The sequence below is a fragment of the Lithobates pipiens genome, unplaced genomic scaffold (genome assembly GCF_037356315.1).
Source record: "Lithobates pipiens isolate NorthernLeopardFrog02 unplaced genomic scaffold, aLitPip1_a1.2 Scaffold_8, whole genome shotgun sequence".
Classification (NCBI taxonomy): domain Eukaryota; kingdom Metazoa; phylum Chordata; class Amphibia; order Anura; family Ranidae; genus Lithobates; species Lithobates pipiens.
The window spans coordinates 127,722,738-127,740,718 of NW_027507903.1; the positions used below are offsets into that span (position 1 = coordinate 127,722,738).

At 43.3% G+C, this 17,981-nt stretch overlaps 1 protein-coding gene and 1 long non-coding RNA gene across 2 annotated transcripts in view; both read left to right on the forward strand.

Annotated features, from left to right (window-relative positions):
- Positions 1-17,981, forward strand: part of LOC143962110 (uncharacterized) — a 767,356-nt gene that overhangs the window by 561,406 nt on the left and 187,969 nt on the right. The gene's annotated exons all lie outside the window — the stretch shown is intronic.
- The window catches only part of LOC143963804 (TRPM8 channel-associated factor homolog), a 45,738-nt gene continuing 38,496 nt past the window's right edge, over positions 10,740-17,981 (forward strand). The window contains exon 1 of the mRNA XM_077473537.1: positions 10,740-10,863. The gene's annotated coding sequence lies outside the window, so the exon portion shown is untranslated. The remainder of the gene's footprint in view (positions 10,864-17,981) is intronic.

Below are 17,981 nucleotides of genomic sequence, written 5' to 3' on the forward strand. Positions count from 1 at the left end.
CCCTATACCAAGTTACCAGTCCTTATAAGAACTTTTGTGGAACAAGCAGGTTGTGTGTTAGTGATTAGCAGACTGTACGTCAGTCCCTATACCAATGAAGGACTGCTGCAGTATAGGGCAGCGGTCAGCAGTAGTGCACGGCAACCCTATGTATTGTGGACCGATAGCGGTCCTTACAGAACAGCAGACTGTACTGCACTCAGGCCTATGTACCGTAGCACCCTATACCAAGTTACCAGTCCTTATAAGAACTTTTGTGGACCAAGCAGGTTGTGTGTTAGTGTTTAGCAGACTGTGCGTCAGTCCCTATACCGCTGAAGGACTGCTGCAGTATAGGGCAGCGGTCAGCAGTAGTGCACGGCAACCCTATGTATTGTGGACCGATAGCGGTCCTTACAGAACAGCAGACTGTAACGCACTCAGGCCTATGTACCGTAGCACCCTATACCAAGTTACCAGTCCTTATAAGAACTTTTGTGGACCAAGCAGGTTGTGTGTTAGTGATTAGCAGACTGTACGTCAGTCCCTATACCAATGAAGGACTGCTGCAGTATAGGGCAGCGGTCAGCAGTAGTGCACGGCAACCCTATGTATTGTGGACCGATAGCGGTCCTTACAGAACAGCAGACTGTAACGCACTCAGGCCTATGTACCGTAGCACCCTATACCAAGTTACCAGTCCTTATAAAAACTTTTGTGGACCAAGCAGGTTGTGTGTTAGTGTTTAGCAGACTGTGCGTCAGTCCCTATACCGCTGAAGGACTGCTGCAGTATAGGGCAGCGGTCAGCAGTGGTGCACGTCAACCCTATCTATTGTGGACCGATAGCGGTCCTTACAGAACAGCAGACTGTACCGCACTCAAGCCTATGTACCGTAGCACCCTATACCAAGTTACCAGTCCTTATAAGAACTTTTGTGGACCAAGCAGGTTGTGTATTAGTGTTTAGCAGACTGTACGTCAGTCCCTATACCGCTGAAGGACTGCTGCAGTATAGGGCAGCGGTCAGCAGTGGTGCACGTCAACCCTATGTATTGTGGACCGATAGCGGTCCTTACAGAACAGCAGACTGTAACGCACTCAGGCCTATGTACCGTAGCACCCTATACCAAGTTACCAGTCCTTATAAGAACTTTTGTGGACCAAGCAGGTTGTGTGTTAGTGATTAGCAGACTGTACGTCAGTCCCTATACCAATGAAGGACTGCTGCAGTATAGGGCAGCGGTCAGCAGTAGTGCACGGCAACCCTATGTATTGTGGACCGATAGCGGTCCTTACAGAACAGCAGACTGTACTGCACTCAGGCCTATGTACCGTAGCACCCTATACCAAGTTACCAGTCCTTATAAAAACTTTTGTGGACCAAGCAGGTTGTGTGTTAGTGTTTAGCAGACTGTGCGTCAGTCCCTATACCGCTGAAGGACTGCTGCAGTATAGGGCAGCGGTCAGCAGTAGTGCACGGCAACCCTATGTATTGTGGACCGATAGCGGTCCTTACAGAACAGCAGACTGTAACGCACTCAGGCCTATGTACCGTAGCACCCTATACCAAGTTACCAGTCCTTATAAGAACTTTTGTGGACCAAGCAGGTTGTGTGTTAGTGATTAGCAGACTGTACGTCAGTCCCTATACCAATGAAGGACTGCTGCAGTATAGGGCAGCGGTCAGCAGTAGTGCACGGCAACCCTATGTATTGTGGACCGATAGCGGTCCTTACAGAACAGCAGACTGTACCGCACCCAAGCCTATGTACCGTAGCACCCTAGACAGACCAAGTTACCAGTCCTGATAAAGAGCTTTGTGGAACAAGTGAGTTGTGAATGATTAGCAGACTGCAGCAGAAGGGCAGCAGTCAAGTATAATATTCTTTCTATATTTGGAAGAAAGAATATTATACGTGTACAAGCCTATTACCGTACCACTGATACCAGTCCTGAAAAGAACCTTTGTGGAACTAATAGTAACAGCAAGTCTTTAAAATTATCCTCACTGCCTGACACACTGCTTCCTGCCTGTCCCTATACAAATTGGCAAAAAAGAGTAGGCTGGAACGATTAGCTGGAACAGCTCTTTTGTGGACCTGATAGTAACAGCTAATGATGATGATGATGATGATGATGAAGAAAGACTAATCTGGCTGAGCTGTCCCTAAAATAGCAGCATACAGCGCTCTGTCCCTTTATCTAAACTGACAAAAGAAACTCAGGCTGCTGACCTAACACCTATACCAGTCCTGAAAAGAACTTTTGTGTACCAAATAGCTAGCGTTTTCTCTGTCCCTACTCCACACAGGATCCTTTCCCTACAGTGACAGAAGAAAGAATGTAAAATGGCCACCGGATCGGGTGTATTTATAGGTTAGGGGGAATGTCCAAGTGTCCATGAGCTGTCATGTCTCAATTGGTTGTCCTGTAACACATGATAAACGTGTCACGAAAGGTTAAAGTTCTTGTATACATTAAACACGTAAGTCCGCCGGGGCGAACGACGGAAAAAGGCGTTCGAACCCGCGGACGGCGAAAGTCGGAAATTCGCCGCGAAACGACCGCCGGGCGAACCGTTCGGCCATCACTAGTCCTCATGCATGTTGGAATTTTGTATGCTCTTTTTTGTCCTTCATGCATATTTGCCTTCACTAATCCCCCCAGCATGCTATCCGAGGCCCATATACTCCTATAGTCTAGTCACTTAACAATGTATTTTGTCATCTCCATTTTAATGCTTTACCCCAAAGACCCCCTAAAATGTTTACAAATGTTATTTTTGTCCTTAAATTCATGTAGAGTGTCAGAGGTTTTTTGGGGGGCCCAAAATCATTTGGAACCCCCCTCCCCCCCACCGCTAATAAGTCAGCTGATAGCAATCCTCTATCTGCTGACTTTGCAAACCCAATACACACTATACCTACCTCTTTTGTGGTCAGATTTATGGATGCATTTCTCCAAAGCATGTAGTGCAAGGGCCTGCCTCAATACTTTCAAATGCTACTGTTTTCATTTTTATTCTCCTATTATTATCTTGATAGGTAATTGCAGAATCTACAAATGTGCTTCCATTTATTAATTTTTTTTGATGCCACTTCTTATTACCTGTCCGGTGGGCTGCCAATAGTGTAATTAAGAAGGGGCTGGCCAAAGTAACACACATGAATTTGTTGTTACCTGTCCAAAACATACCTCCCCCCCAAAATATTTACAAGGGGCCATCAGAGGGGGTGATGAATCTAATAAGTGGACCTTATATTTTAGCCTTTAAATACTCTTTCCAAGAAATGTTATACTGATGTTGGCCAACAATGTTTGTGTATAATTTGCTTGTAATGTTTTTGTGCAAAATTACTAATTAGATTTTTTTATTTGACTCCACAGTTTCCTTCAACGTCACAGGAATGGCAGACTGTGGCCTCCCAGTTTGGCCAGCGGTGGAATTTTCCTAACTGCGGAGGGGCAATCGATGGGAAGCACGTCCGCATCATCCCACCACCCCATTCGGGGTCATACTATTTTAACTATAAGGGGTTTCATAGTATCGTGTTGATGGCGGTGGTGTCGACGACATATGAGTTTATATATATGGACGTGGGGAGGAATGGCCAGATGTCGGATGGAGGAGTATTTACCCAGACCGAGTTTTACCGACGTCTCGAGAGTGGTGGCTTGGGATTGCCACCCCCAGAGGAGAACGTTGAAGGACTGCCATTTGTGTTCGTAGCAGATGAGGCTTTTGGTCTGGGAAACCATATCATGAGGCCATTCCCCCAGAGGACCCTCACCCCTGAGAAGAGGGTTTTTAATTTCCGGCTGGCGAGAGCCAGAAGAGTTGTGGAGAACGCGTTTAGGATTCTGGCCAGCCGGTTCCGCCTGTTTCAAAAGGCCATTAATATGGCGGAATACAAACTGAATACCATAATTTTATCTTGCTGCATCCTGCATAACTTTCTGAAAAGAAACAACCCAAATTATGTGGTGACAGTTGGGCCTGACGCTGGACTTCCGCAATTAATGACATCCATGGAAGCGGCCCGTCCTGGCTTGACCCCCCCCCCAAAGTGCCTGTGAAGTGCGCCAAAATTATTTGTAATATTTGTCGGGGTGGGGGGCCATTGCTTTGCCAGCACATGTTTGAATAAATTTTACATTTAAAGCTGGAAAAATCTGGATTTTTTAATTCCTGCTTGTGTTTCTTTTTTCTGTCTCCTAGTGCACTTGCAGTACCAAGTGGTTTGTACATTATTATCTAAACCCACTGACAGTGCAAACACCAATTTAAACACAAAAAATGTTATTGATCATTGAAAGAAGAAGCCGCACATTGTTGAGTAAAAATTATTTTACTCCGTACACATTCACATGTGTGTTGTAAAACATATTTTTTTTTTAAATGTAACATTTTGAGTTAGCTACATATTTTCTGGGTTTAAGGTTACATAAACAGCCATGTTTCAAAACAGAACATACACGACTATGGAACTTACAAAGTTCAACATTGAAAAACTTAAAAGGCAAGATCACTCATTACATTGTCCAAAATGTGTGGATCTTGCTTTCCACAGATGGGGTGAAGTCACCCCTGTAAAAGCCTAATTTTGAAGATGCACACAAATTGGGAGTCAAAGTGGGGATTTGCATTCTGATCCCATGCCTAATGTTAATATGTGCTATCTCCCATCATGGGGGACAAATGGATGTGTTTTGGGGGTGCAACACCTTCCTCTCACCTACTTGAGTTTTGAGGAAGGGGTTGCAGGCACAAAACACGTACATTGCTATCCCCTGATGGCAGATAGCACATGTTGGCACACTGTGTGCATCTTCAAAATTAGGCTTTTTTTAAATGTAAAATTTTTTGACACAAAATAGTGGCAATTTTGGGTAAAATTAAATTCTTCCTAGGACATCAATCATGTTGTTAAGTTTTACTTCAATATCCATAGTTTTCTGTTTTATAACGTGTAAATCCTGACTGCACCACATGATGTCCTGGATTAGCCTTTGGGCGCTGTCACTGGTGAAATTAGCTGATGATTGTTCTTCCACAACCTGTACATCACCTAAAAATCAAAAAAACACACCATGTATTAGAAATATGCAAGCATACATCTCTTATTACCTGAAGCTGGGGTGTCAGACACTCACCTGTTGTGGTCTCAGTCTCGAGCACCTCTCCTTCCTCCACATCCTCAGCTTGTGACCTCTGTTCCCCTTGTTCAGGAGGTGAGGGGTCCCTGGTGACCTTATATCTCCCAATTCTTTGCTCCCCTATGAGAATGAAACAAAAGGTATACTTAGCACACAGATATTTGAGGCAACAAATATGAATGATAAACATTGCTTGGAAGTGGGGTACAATTGTCTGTTTGGTCAGAATTACAAGCTGAAGACATGATTTATGTCCTACTAAAGCTGGAATACTTACCTTTTTTGGGCCCCCAAGTATCCAATGGAGTACCTGTGTTTGATACCCTAAAAAGTTTGTTCTGGTGTCCCACACTAGTGCACCAGAGTCCAGATGTATAGACAGATGCTGACTGTCATCTCCATACATTACACTGAATCTAGTTTGCTGTTCCTTCTAGGTTCAAACACATCTAGACAACAATGTCCTAAACCTCTTTTATTAAATTAAAAAATAACATGAACAAATGTATTCAATAGGGTATCTGGGAAAACAGCGTATTTATTTAGGAAACGAACAATGTTTACTACGACCGCTTACTGTGCGTATGAACATGAAAGTAGCCATTTTTAAATGTACACCATAAAGAAAAACACATGGCGCAGCATGCAATATTAATAATAATAGGAACACGTGACAAATACTTACTTTTTCGAAGAACTTTCTTGATCTTTCTATACTGATCGTGCTCCCTTAATTTGAGGTCCGACCAGCATTTCCTCAATTTATCCTTGGATCCTGTACAGACTCTTCACAACTTTAGACATGATCTTGGCCTTTCTCAGATTTGGGTTTGGGTATGGACCATAATTCCCATCATAGTCGTTCCTCCTCAAGATGTCGACCATCTCCAACATCTCAGCAAAGGACATATTTGTGGCCGTAAATCTCCTCCGGGATCAGGACGTTCCTGCTTCCGGGCTTTCCTCCTCCTCCTCGTTACTGCTATTATGCACCTGGTGTGTCTCTGCCATGTTCCTCTCCCACTGCAATGAAAGAGACGGGGCGGGGAATATTCTAGAAAGAACGTCAGGGGCGGGCGACGTGGGCGGAGTTTCACGCATGCGCAGTGTATATCAAGCTTAAACACGTGTGTGTCGTAACTACATTCTGTGTGTGGGGAATATTCTAGAAAGAACGTCAGGGGCGGGCGGAGTTTCACGCATGCGTAGTGTATATAAAGCTTAAACACGTGTGTGTCGTAACTACGTTCTGTGTGCAGAGGAAGGAGGAACGAAAGTGACGAACGTTAGACCGAATCTAAGATTTTAACTTTGGTGACATGAGCGGACTATACTGAATCTAGATTGATGCCTATATTGGCTTTTAAGATAATCGTGAGATGAGTTTTTTGGTCTTTTGTTTGGTCTTGCAGAGAATATGTATACATTTAAAGATCAAGAATACCTGGGCGAATTCCTGGATAAATACAGAGATATGAGAAATCTATGGGAAGTGAAAAACCCCTTATATCATAACAAAGCAGCTAGGAAGGCAACGCTGGAGAAGCTGCTTGAATTTGTAAAGACCCAGGCCCCCAATGCAGACATGAGGTCTCTGGAAACAAAAATTGGTAGCTTGAGAAGCACCTATAGGAAGGAGTATCAGAAGGTCCAGCAATCCCTGAGGTCAGGAGCAGCAGCAGATAAGGTGTATGTGCCTAGTCTGTGGTACTATAACAGGATGCGCTTTCTTGATGACCAGATTGAGGCCAGGGAATCGCTTTAGACTCTTCCAGCACTCCTTCCCTCCAGCCTTCCATCCAGCCTTCCCTCAACCCCAGCTGAGGCTTCTGTGGACCAACCTGGGCCTTCCATCCAGGAGGAGATTGAGGAGCCCAGTTGGAGCCAGGTATAGGATTTTTATATATATTTTTATGTGAAAATGATGATTGTTAATTATATGTTATTAATGATAAGAAATTAATGATTTAACAAAAAGTGTTTCACATATTAATAGACAGTAGTGGCCAAAAATGATTGGGGTAAGAATGAAAAATGCTGGGCTCAGAATGATAGTCTTTTCTATTTAGTAACATTAAATTTGCAACAGTCATGAGCTGAAAATTGTGTGTGTTTGATGAACAAAAAACTAAAACTCTGTCCCTTTTTCATACACAGGAAGACCTCAGCCAGGACGAGGCTCTGGCAAGTGGCACACAGGAAGAGGTGGGGGAAGGTGACAGCCAGGAGGTGGCAGGGCCCAGTAACCCCCAGTCTCAGGAGCTTCCCCTCATCCTTCCTTACAAAAGGCCTAGGAAGGGGACTAAAACAGAGGAGGACAGCACTGGCCCTCATCAAGGAGGCTAATGATGCCCTGAAATCCCCCCTCGATGCTGTAGAGGCCTATGGCATCTACATAGCCTCCAATTTACAGCAAATGGAGGAGTGCCAATGGCGCAAATGTGAAAAAATTATTTTTACAAGCATCCACAAGGGGTTGAGTGGCGAAATAACTGATGACGACCACCTGTGTGCGCTCCCCCATCCTCCTCCTCCTGCCACAGGTCCACCTCCAGAGCCACAGCCTCTAGGGAAGGCTGCAGGGAAGGCTGTACGGAAGACAAGAAAGTGATTGCATGCCTTCAGTCTGGTCTGAAGAACACACAGCCTGTTGTAGAACCACAGCCTGGGTACATATGTCATCTACTGCTGCTCCTGTTCTCTGGGATTTCTGGACTAGATTGACCTCCTTTCTATATGGACTTCTCAAGCTACCAAGTTTTTGAGCCACAAAGTTCATGTGTGCCTTGGGGGCCAAAGGCTTTGCAAATTCAAGTACTTTCTCCAGCGTTGCCTTCATCTTTATTTTGTTTTTATGATGTAAAATAAATAGTGATTTTTTTTTCAAGGAAATACTTGCCTATGTGTTTTTCTTCAAATAGAAAATATAGCATTTTTAAGTGAGTAGGCAGGTACATTTCAAAAATACAATGTCAAAATTAACAAGGGACACCAACAACAAACAGGTTTACAAATACTACATAATAATGGTGCTGTGGAAATGTGACATAAAAAAATAAAAAGGAGAGCACGAGAAATAATACAATAATCCAAAAATGTATGTTAATGAAAAAAAAGGACTTTACAAAAAAAACATATATATTATGTAGATCTGGCTTAAATTAAAATAAAAATTATTCAGGAGAAATAATAAAGAAATAAGTTTGTGAGAACTCTGTGTGAATATGAGCAGCAAAACAACTTAATTCTTCTAGCATTATATAAAGAAGAGAATGCGCGGCATTGAACACTTTAAAAATTTGCAGTGTGACGAATCTGCTATCTCCATTACGAACGCTAGTTTTACCAGACCGAGCGGTTCCGTCTCGTATGGGATTCTGAGCATGCGTGATTTTTTGGCATGTCGGAATTGCATACGCACGATCGGAATTACCGATAGAAAGTTTTTCCGTCGGGAAAATTGAGAACATGCTATAAATTTTTGGCTGGCAGAAATTCGGACAGCTAAATTCCGATGGAGCATACACACGGTCACATTTTCCGGTGAAAAGCTCTCATCAGTCTTTTTCTGGCCGGAATTCCGATCGTGTGTACACGGCATGAGTATGAATCATCAACCACTACTCTGAATACAATCTAACCTTTTAGCCAGTTTTCTATGCATTTACAAACTGAGTTTCCTAAGCCTATAGACTTAAGCCTGGTAAACACTATAAGTCTTTTTCCTTTTAACCCAGCTCTGGTCGGAGCTGCTTTACTAATGATCTAGTGCTAGTACAGCGATCTCCCCTGCTGAGCTGTTGTGTTCTGACAGGGAGAGGGCCCTCCTGCCAGAACACTCTGATCAGTGCTCTCTGCATTTGGCCTGTGTGTATGGGGCTTTAACCTTACACACTAGCCACGTCTATGGAACTGTGTCAAATGCTTTTGCAAAATCCAAGTATACTGTATTCATGGCCACTCGTTTATCTAAGTTTTTGCTTAGATCTTCATAAAAATAAATCAGATTTGTTTAAAAATTCTGTCTTTCATGAATCCATGCTGATTATTGCATTAACCACTACAGATCCGCGCTATCAGCTGATTGCAAGCTGGGAAGCTTCCCATAGACCGCTCTGTGTCCGGCGCCTGGACACTCTTAAAAGGCCTTTTTTTTTTTTAATAGCTTGGGGGGCAGCGCCCGTGTGCCCCCTATGGACGGGCTTCCACTGCTCTGAACTCGCCCCTGTAGCCAGTTTTTAATCCATGTACTACCCTTTGTTCCATGCTTATAGACCTTAGTATGTACAGTAAACGTTTATGGGGAACTGTATAAGATGCCTTTGCAAAATCCAGACACACAACGTCTACGAGCCTTCCTTTATCTAGATGGCAGCTAACCTCCTCATAGAAGGTTAAAGGGGTTGTAAAGGAATTATTTTTTTTCAAATAACAAACATGTTATACTTACTTCCACTGTGCAGCCTGTTTTGCACAGAGTGGGCCCGAATCTGGTCTTTCTGGGGTCCCCTGGCGGTTGTCTCAGCTCCCTCCCGCAAGGACTCCACAACTTCATGTGAGCTCCCCGCATGATGTGGAGTGCTTGTGGGTGCACTCCCTTGATACAGCCGGCGGCTAAAGCCATTCGCTGTATCACTCGGCCCTGGCCCCCATTGCGCAGCGTCATTGGATGTGATTGACAGCAGCGCGAGCCAATGACTGCACTGCTTTCAATCCATCCACTGTAACCAATCAGCGGCCAGGCTGAAGAGGATGTTGGGGATGAGCGCGGGACTTTTAAGGGGTCAGTTAAGTATAACGGGAGGGCTGGGGGGGCCAGTATTGTCAGATGTTTTTTCACCTTAATGCATAGAATGCATTAAGGTGAAAAAATGTTTACCTTTACAACCCCTTTAGTAGATTGGTTTGGCAAGAACGATTCTTCATGAATCCATGCTGATTACTGCTAATGAGACCGTTTTCATTACTAAAATCTTGTATATAGTCCCTTATCGTCCCCTCCAAGAGCTTGCAAACTATTGATGTTAGGCTAACTGGTCTGTAATACCCAGAGATATATATTGGTCTTTTTTTTTAATATTGGTGCTACTTTGGCTTTTCTCCAATCTGCTGGTACTATACCAATCAGTAGACTGTTCGTACAAATTAGGAACAATGGTCTGGCAATTACTTGACTGAGTTCCTTAAGGACCCCCGGGTGCAAGCGATCTGGTCTCGGTGACTTATTAATGTTACGTTTTTCAAGTATATTCCTAATTCTATCCTCTGTTAGCCATGAGAGTGCTTGCTGTGACATGTCGCTTCCTCGTGAAGACTGAAGAGAAGAATAGATTCAATACCTTCTCCATCTCCACATCCTTAGTAAACCCTCCAGTATTTTTCCAACTATGTTGCCATCCGACATTTGGAATGGCAGCCTTTTGTGCTCATCTAAAAATGTGTAGCTCACAGGCAGAACAATATCATTCGCAGTTTTGTGCTGTGCATAGAAAAAGTAGCTGACTCATTCCCTAATCTAAAATGATACAAACAACTTCCCCTTGTTATCCTCCCTGTCCTGCTGTTCATAATTTCCCCTTCATCACTGTGCTAATAGTTACATTTACTTTTCATTTATGGACTCCACCCAATGTAAATAAAATTTTCTTGGACATCCTCTTACTGGAAACACTAAATCCGGACAGGGTTTGTTGGCAGTACTCACAATCGTCTGCTTCTGTGACAGGTATGACTGCTCTTTGTTACATTGTCTTGTTGGCTTTATTTCAAAAATTTTTCATTCAACTATTTACTCATTGTGTGTTTATAGTAAATCAAGCCAATGTAGCTTTATTTTGGGAACCTGCCAATATTTTAAGGAATATATATATATATATATATATATATATATATATATACTGTATATACACAAAAGTAGCGCACCCCTGAAGGAGCATTAGGGGGACAGGGGCGCCTCCCCCTAATAAATGCGCCCAGCCACTAATCTCCATGTGGGGCACCAGATGCATGGATTGCAATGGGTTTTTTTGAAGCACGTGATTAGAGCCCGAGGCTCGAATTGGCTTCAAAAAAAGGGTGGGCTCGGGTTTGTTTGCCACTCCTCACCCCCCCGAGAAAAAATATTGAGCACCAGCCGCCACTGCCTGGAAGTATCTTTTATGCTTTTATTGCAAATTTAAACTTGGATGTGGCGAAGGAAAGCATAGGATACCCCAAGAAACTGGTTTGATCAAGGATACTTCTCTGCACACTGTTCTGGCAGAGAATTCCCACAAGATTATTGTCATTATTATATAGGATTTACCATGCTTTACAACATTAGGGTAGACAGTTTAGTTACAATACAATTCAATCCAGGTGGAATCAGAGGGTCCTGCTTGTTAAAGCTTACAATATAAAAGAGAGGGTGAAGTGATACAAAAGGTAAAAACTGTGGGGGATGAGCTAATGGAGAAAATTAAAGTGCAGTTGTTAGGTGGAGGCAGAATAGGCTTCTCTGAAGAGAAAAGTTTTCAGGGATCGCCTAAAAGTAGATAGAGTTGGAGATGGTCAGACATATTGGGATTAGGGAATTCCAAAGGATGGGAGAGGCTCGGGAGAAGTCTTGGAGGCGCGTATGGGAGGAGGTGATAAGGGAGCTAGAGAGCAGGAGGTCTTGAGAGGAATGAAGAGGATGATTTGGTTTGTATTTTGAGATTAGGTGAATGATGTAGCTGGGGGCAGAGTTGTGAATGGCTTTGTAAGTTATTGTTACTATTTTTAATTTGATTAGTTGAGTGGCAGCCAGTGGAGGGATTGGCAGAGAGCGGTATCAGATGCTGAGTGATTTGTAAGGTGGATGCTTCTCTTGTTACAGAGCAGCTAAACTAAATTTGCCTAGCAACCTACACTAACTAGTACGGTGCTACACTAAGATATTCTGTTAGGATAAGTGGCACCAGCCTAAAGCTGGCCATGCACTGTGCAAATTTCAGCCAGTTTCTGATAATGCAGACAAAATTAGCTAAGTTGGTGGCTTTGTCACTTTCAGGCGTACTATCCACCCATGGCATCTCACCAACTTTTTTCTTCCACTGCAGAATAATCATGAGGGCCTCATCCTCTAATTCTGCCAAAGGGGACAGAGGGGGGCTCCCGGATTCCGATAAGCCCCCCGCCCGCAGACCCTGACAACCAACGGCCAGGGTTGTCGGGAAGAGGCCCTTGTCCTCATCAACATGGGGACACGGTGCTTTGGGCTGCAGGGCCCCCCTTCCCCAAAGCACCCCTCATGTTGAGGGCATGCGGTCTGGTACGGCTCAGGAGGGGGGGGTGCTCGCTCATCCCCACCCCCTTTCCTGACTGGCCGGGCTGCGTGCTTGGATAAGGGTCTGATATGGACTATGGAGGGGACCCCCACGCCGTTTTTTTGGTGTAGGGCTTCCCCTTTAAGTCCGTACCAGGTGACGGGGCAAGCGAGGTGTCAAAGCCCACACACGCTGGACCAAGTCCGCCGGATAGTCCAATCGTGTGTACGCGGTATTAGGTGTGCTAGAATGGAATTAAGTGCCAGGAGATGCTATAAGGACTGGGACAGCTCTTATTAAGCCCTAGATATTCTTACCATCCCCTGTTACTTTCAGGACTGGCTGCTTAGAGAAGATTAGTGAGAACCTGTCCTCCTGTTATTTCTGCTATCTTTAGACTATCCAGATCCCTGAACCCCTCTCCTGTTCAAGTTATTCAGCAATCATTTTTTTTAAAAGCATCCCCTAGACTGAGGCTGTACACAGCCTGTGAAACATAATAAAAATTATTCTAGATGAATGTATTCAACTATATGCTTATGCATTTGCATTAACTCAGGAATTCCTAGTCATGAACAGCTGAAGATGATACCACTGTACAGTAAAACATTTAGCAGAAGTGCAGCCATTAGAAGGTGCTGGCTGTGTTTTATCAGATTAGGCGACCCATCAGATTTAGTGACGGAAGTGACGTTCCGTCATGGCCATCTTGGTTCACCCCCGCACTTGGCCACACTTATGGGCTGTACACACAATAGGATTTTCCGACAACAAATATTGGATGTGAGTTTGTTGTCGGAAAGTCCGACCATGTGTAAGCTCCATAGAACATTTGTTGTTGGAATTTCCACCAACAAATGTTTGAGAGCAGGTTCTCAAATTTTCCCACAACAAGACTTGTTGTCGGAAATTACGAACGTGTGTACACAATTCCTATGCACAAAAGTCTGTGCATGCTCAGAATCAAGCAGAAGAGCCGCACTGGCTTTTGAACTTCATTTTTCTTGGCTTGTCTAACTTGTTTTATGTCACCGTGTTCTTGGCATTCGTAATTTCCAACAACACTTGTGTGATCGTGTGTAAGCAAGACAAGCCTTCGTAAAAAAATCCACTGTTTTGTTGTCTGAAAATCCTATCGTGTGTACATAGCCTAAGTGTACAGTCTGAAAGCACCAAGCAGATATCTTATCACAACCTCAAATTCTTGCATTTCCCACTTATTTTAACTGAGCTTATAGCGTTAAATACAGTATATAGAACTCCGTGAAATTGTTTTGATGTTGAATTTTAAAAGCACACGTTTGCTAATCTGACACAAGACTGCTGCTTTTAAAATTCAACATCAAAACAGTGTCACTGACTTCTAAATACTGTATTTTCAAGATATAAGCTCAGTTTACTGGTAAAAACAAGTGTGAAATTGGCGGCATAGTGGTGTAGTGGATAGCCCTTTTGCCTAGCAGCAAAAGGGTTCTCTGGTTTGAATCCCAACTATGACACTATATTGGCATGCATTAAAAAGGGGATCAACTCCAGAGATAAAACGATAATTCTCCTGCTCTACAAGACTCTGGTCCAGCCGCACCTAGAGAATGCTGTCCAGTTCTGGGCACCGGTCCTCAGGAAGGATGTACTGGAAATGGAGCGAGTACAAAGAAGGAAAACAAAGCTAATAAAGGGTCTGGAGGATTTTAGTTATGAGGAAAGGTTGCGAGCACTGAACTTATTCTCTCTCTGGAGAAGAGACGATTGAGAGAGGATATGATTTAAATATACAAATACCATACTGGTGACCCCACAACAGGGATAAAACTTTTTTGCAGAAGGAAGTTTAACAACACTCGTGGCCACTCATTAAAATGTGAAGAAAACAGGTTTAACCTTAAACTACTTAGAGCAGTGGTCATCAACCCTATCCTCAGGACCCACTAACAGGCCAGGTTTTATGTATTGCCTTGGGGAGATGCAGACTAGAATACTGCATTAACTGAACATCAAATGATATCACCTGTGAGGTATTTCAGTTATCTTGCAAAACTGGCCTGTTAGTGGGCCCTGAGTACAGGGTTGATGACCACTGACGTAGAGGGTTCTTTACTGTAAGAGCGGCAAGGATGTGGAATTCCCTTCCACGGGTGGTGGTCTCAGCGAGGAACATCGATCGTTTCAAGAAACTATTAGATAAGCACCTGAACGACCGCAACATACAGGGATATACAATGTATTACTGACATATAATCACACACATAGCTTGGACTTGAAGGACTTGTATCTTTTTTTCAACCTCACCTACTATGTAACTATGTAACTATGAGACTACCTGCCTGGAGTTTGCATGTTCTCCCTGTGCCTGCGTGGGTTTCCTCCGGATACTCTGGTTTCCTCCCACACGCCAAAAACATGTGGGTAGGTTAATTCAATCCTGTCTAAATTGTCGCTAGTATGTGTATGTATGAATGTTAGGGACCTTAGATTGTAAGCTCCTTGAGGGTAGGGACCGATGTGAATGTACGATGTATATGTAAAGCGCTGCATAAATTGATGGTGCTATATAAGTACTATGGTGCTATATAAGTACCTAATTGATGGTGCTATATAAGTACCTTAAATAAATAAATGCAAGACTTTGGTGGGTGTATAAAGATGTGCGCTTGGTGCTTCAGACTGTACGCTAATACACACGACCGGACTTTCCGGCAGACTAGGTCCGACGGTCTTCCCGACAGACTTTCACTGGAGTTCCGCCGGACTTCTGAATGAACGAACTTGCCCACACACGAACGGACTAAGTCCATTCGAAAGTCTGTTCGTTTTGAACGTGATGACGTAAGACGGAACTAAAAAAGAAAGTTCAATAGCCAGTAGCCAATAGCTTCCCTTGCGCTATATTTGGTCTGTTGGACCAGCATACAGACAAATGGTTTTCCCGATAGGAATTGATTTAGTCGGACAGATTTGAAACATGTTCTATTTCTAGATCCGTCAAATTTTTTAAATGAAAAATGATCGGATTAGCCCACACACAATCAGAATGTCCGACGGACTGATTCCGTCGGACCTAGTCTGACGGAAAGTCCGGTCGAGTGTACACGGCATTAGTGTGGCTGAGTGCGTGGTGTACCAAGATGGCCATGATGGAATGTCACTTCCGTTACCAGATTTGATGGGTTGTCTAATCTGATGGAACACCAGGGTTGTACTAAATTTTTCTAGATGTTATCACTCTACATTAAAAATGGCGGCCTCTTGTGGTTATCTAGAAGATGCTATAATTACATGTAGCAGTAAATGTGTTCTAGCATCCACACATTTCACCCTGCTGGTCAGACATCCATTTTGGCACACTTTCCCAGACAATGAACAGGCTCTTGCTTGTTTTTGTTGTTTTTATTAGGGGATTCAACTTGGATGGGGAAAGGGGACATGGGATGCCCAAATGATGAATACTTCTCAATTAAATCAATGTTGGTTGAGTCTAAATTTTCTCTGCACAATACTTGAGATCACTTGCTTCACTTCATTATATAATTCAAATATAGATTCCTGTCACGGTTAGCACATGGCTAGGCCTCACTCTTAATAAGTTCTAACATTTTTATAGTAGCCCTTTACAGGCAGGGGTCTACAGTCCCCTTTGTGGTAGCAACCATTTTAGTTGGCTGCAATGACTTGACTCTATAACATCACCACAGTCTCTACCTCTGGCTCCACATCCAAATTCTGACATGTCTCTCCCAGAGCTTCACACTGTGCTTCTCACTCACAGAACACGGCATGTATCCCTTCTAAATGACTTGCCTGGTAGTGCTCCCAACTGTCCTCTTCCTGCTCCCGTTCCAGGACACCTCTCAATGACCGGTTAGAGAGAGGCTCCCTCCCAGCTCCCGAGCTCCAGGCCTGAGGTCACCACCCCCAGAAGGAGGGTTTCCTCAGACCACAACAGTCTAATGCCCCATACACACGCTCGCATTTTCTGACTGAAAATGTGCAATCGGATCACGTTGTCAGAAAATCCGACCGTGTGTGGGCTTCATCTGACTTTTTCCGTCGGATTTGAGAGCAGGATCTAAAATTTTCCGATAACAAAATTAGATCATGTCAATTCCGATCATGTGTAGCCTAGTGCCACGCATGCTCAGAATAAATTACGAGACAGAAGCGCTCGGTCTGGTAAAACCAGCGTTCATAATGGATATAGCACATTCGTCACGCTGCAATGTTAAAAATTGTTTAATGCAGCACATTCTCTTTTTCTTTATAATGCTACAAGAATGAAGTTGTTTTGCTGCTCCTATTCGCACACACTTCTCACAAACTTCTTTCTTTATTCTTTCTTCTAATTTCATGAATAAAATATTTTTATTTGTCAGATCTCCCGAATCATTTTGGATTTTTATGTTCTAATATTTAAAAAAAAATTGTGGTTGCTTTTTTAATCAAAATCTCCTTTTTTTAAAATGTTGGTCATCTTCGTTTTTTTTGTGTGTCAACTTACCACAACACCATTATTATCTTTTTATTTTATTGTTTTATTTTTTAATCTCGAGGAGGTTGTTTGGTGTTGGTGTCTCTTGTTACTTTGACTTTGTATTTTTGAAATGTATCTGCCTACTCACAAATAAACTGTCCTTTTTTAAGTAATACACATAGGGAAGTATTTCTTTAACCCAAAAAAACTTTATTAGGTGTCATAATCAAATAAACAGGAAGGCAACGCTGGAGAAACTGGTACATTTTTCAAAGCCTTTGGCCCCCAGGGCACACATCAACTATTTAAAGGCAAAATTGGTGGCCTGAGGAGTCCATATATAAGGGAGTACAGTCTGGTCCAGAAGTCCCAAGAGATCAGGAAGAGCAACAGATGACATGTCCCCAGGCTGTGGTCATATAACAGCCTGCATCTTTTGTCAGACCAGACTGAACCCAGGCCATCACTCTCTGGTCTTCCTTAGACACTTCCCTGCAGGCTTCCTTCCAGGCTGTGGCTCTGCTGTTGTAGTTGTGGCAGGAGGAGGAGGAAGGAGATGATCCACCTGGCTGCCACTTACCCCCGCCACCTCCTGGCTGCCACTTGCCACAGCCTCCTCCTAGCTGAGGTCTTCCTGTGTATGAAAATGGGACATAGTTTTAGTTTTTCGTTCATCAATCACACAATTTTCAGCTCATGACTGTTGCAATTGAATTGGCCCTAGTATATGAATGGGGACCTTGGATTGTGGGCTCCTTGGGGGTAGGGACCGATGTGAGTGTGCAATGTACAGGGATAGGGACAATTTTAGACACTCACTCAGGTTGGACAGGTGTCTTTATTCAACCTTGCTAACTAACTAACCCACCTGAGGGCCCCATAAAATAAGTATTGTTAGCAAAATTTACTACCACTTTAACATTCCGCTAAAACTTTGTGTGTTAGTACTGCTTGGACCTTGAAGAAGGGTGTACACCCCAAAAGCTTGTCCTAAAAATGTTAGAGCAAATTAAAAAAGTATCATGGACAGTACTCATTTGTTTTTGATTGCTCTTTGTACAACTTCAAACATTTCATTTTATCTAAATT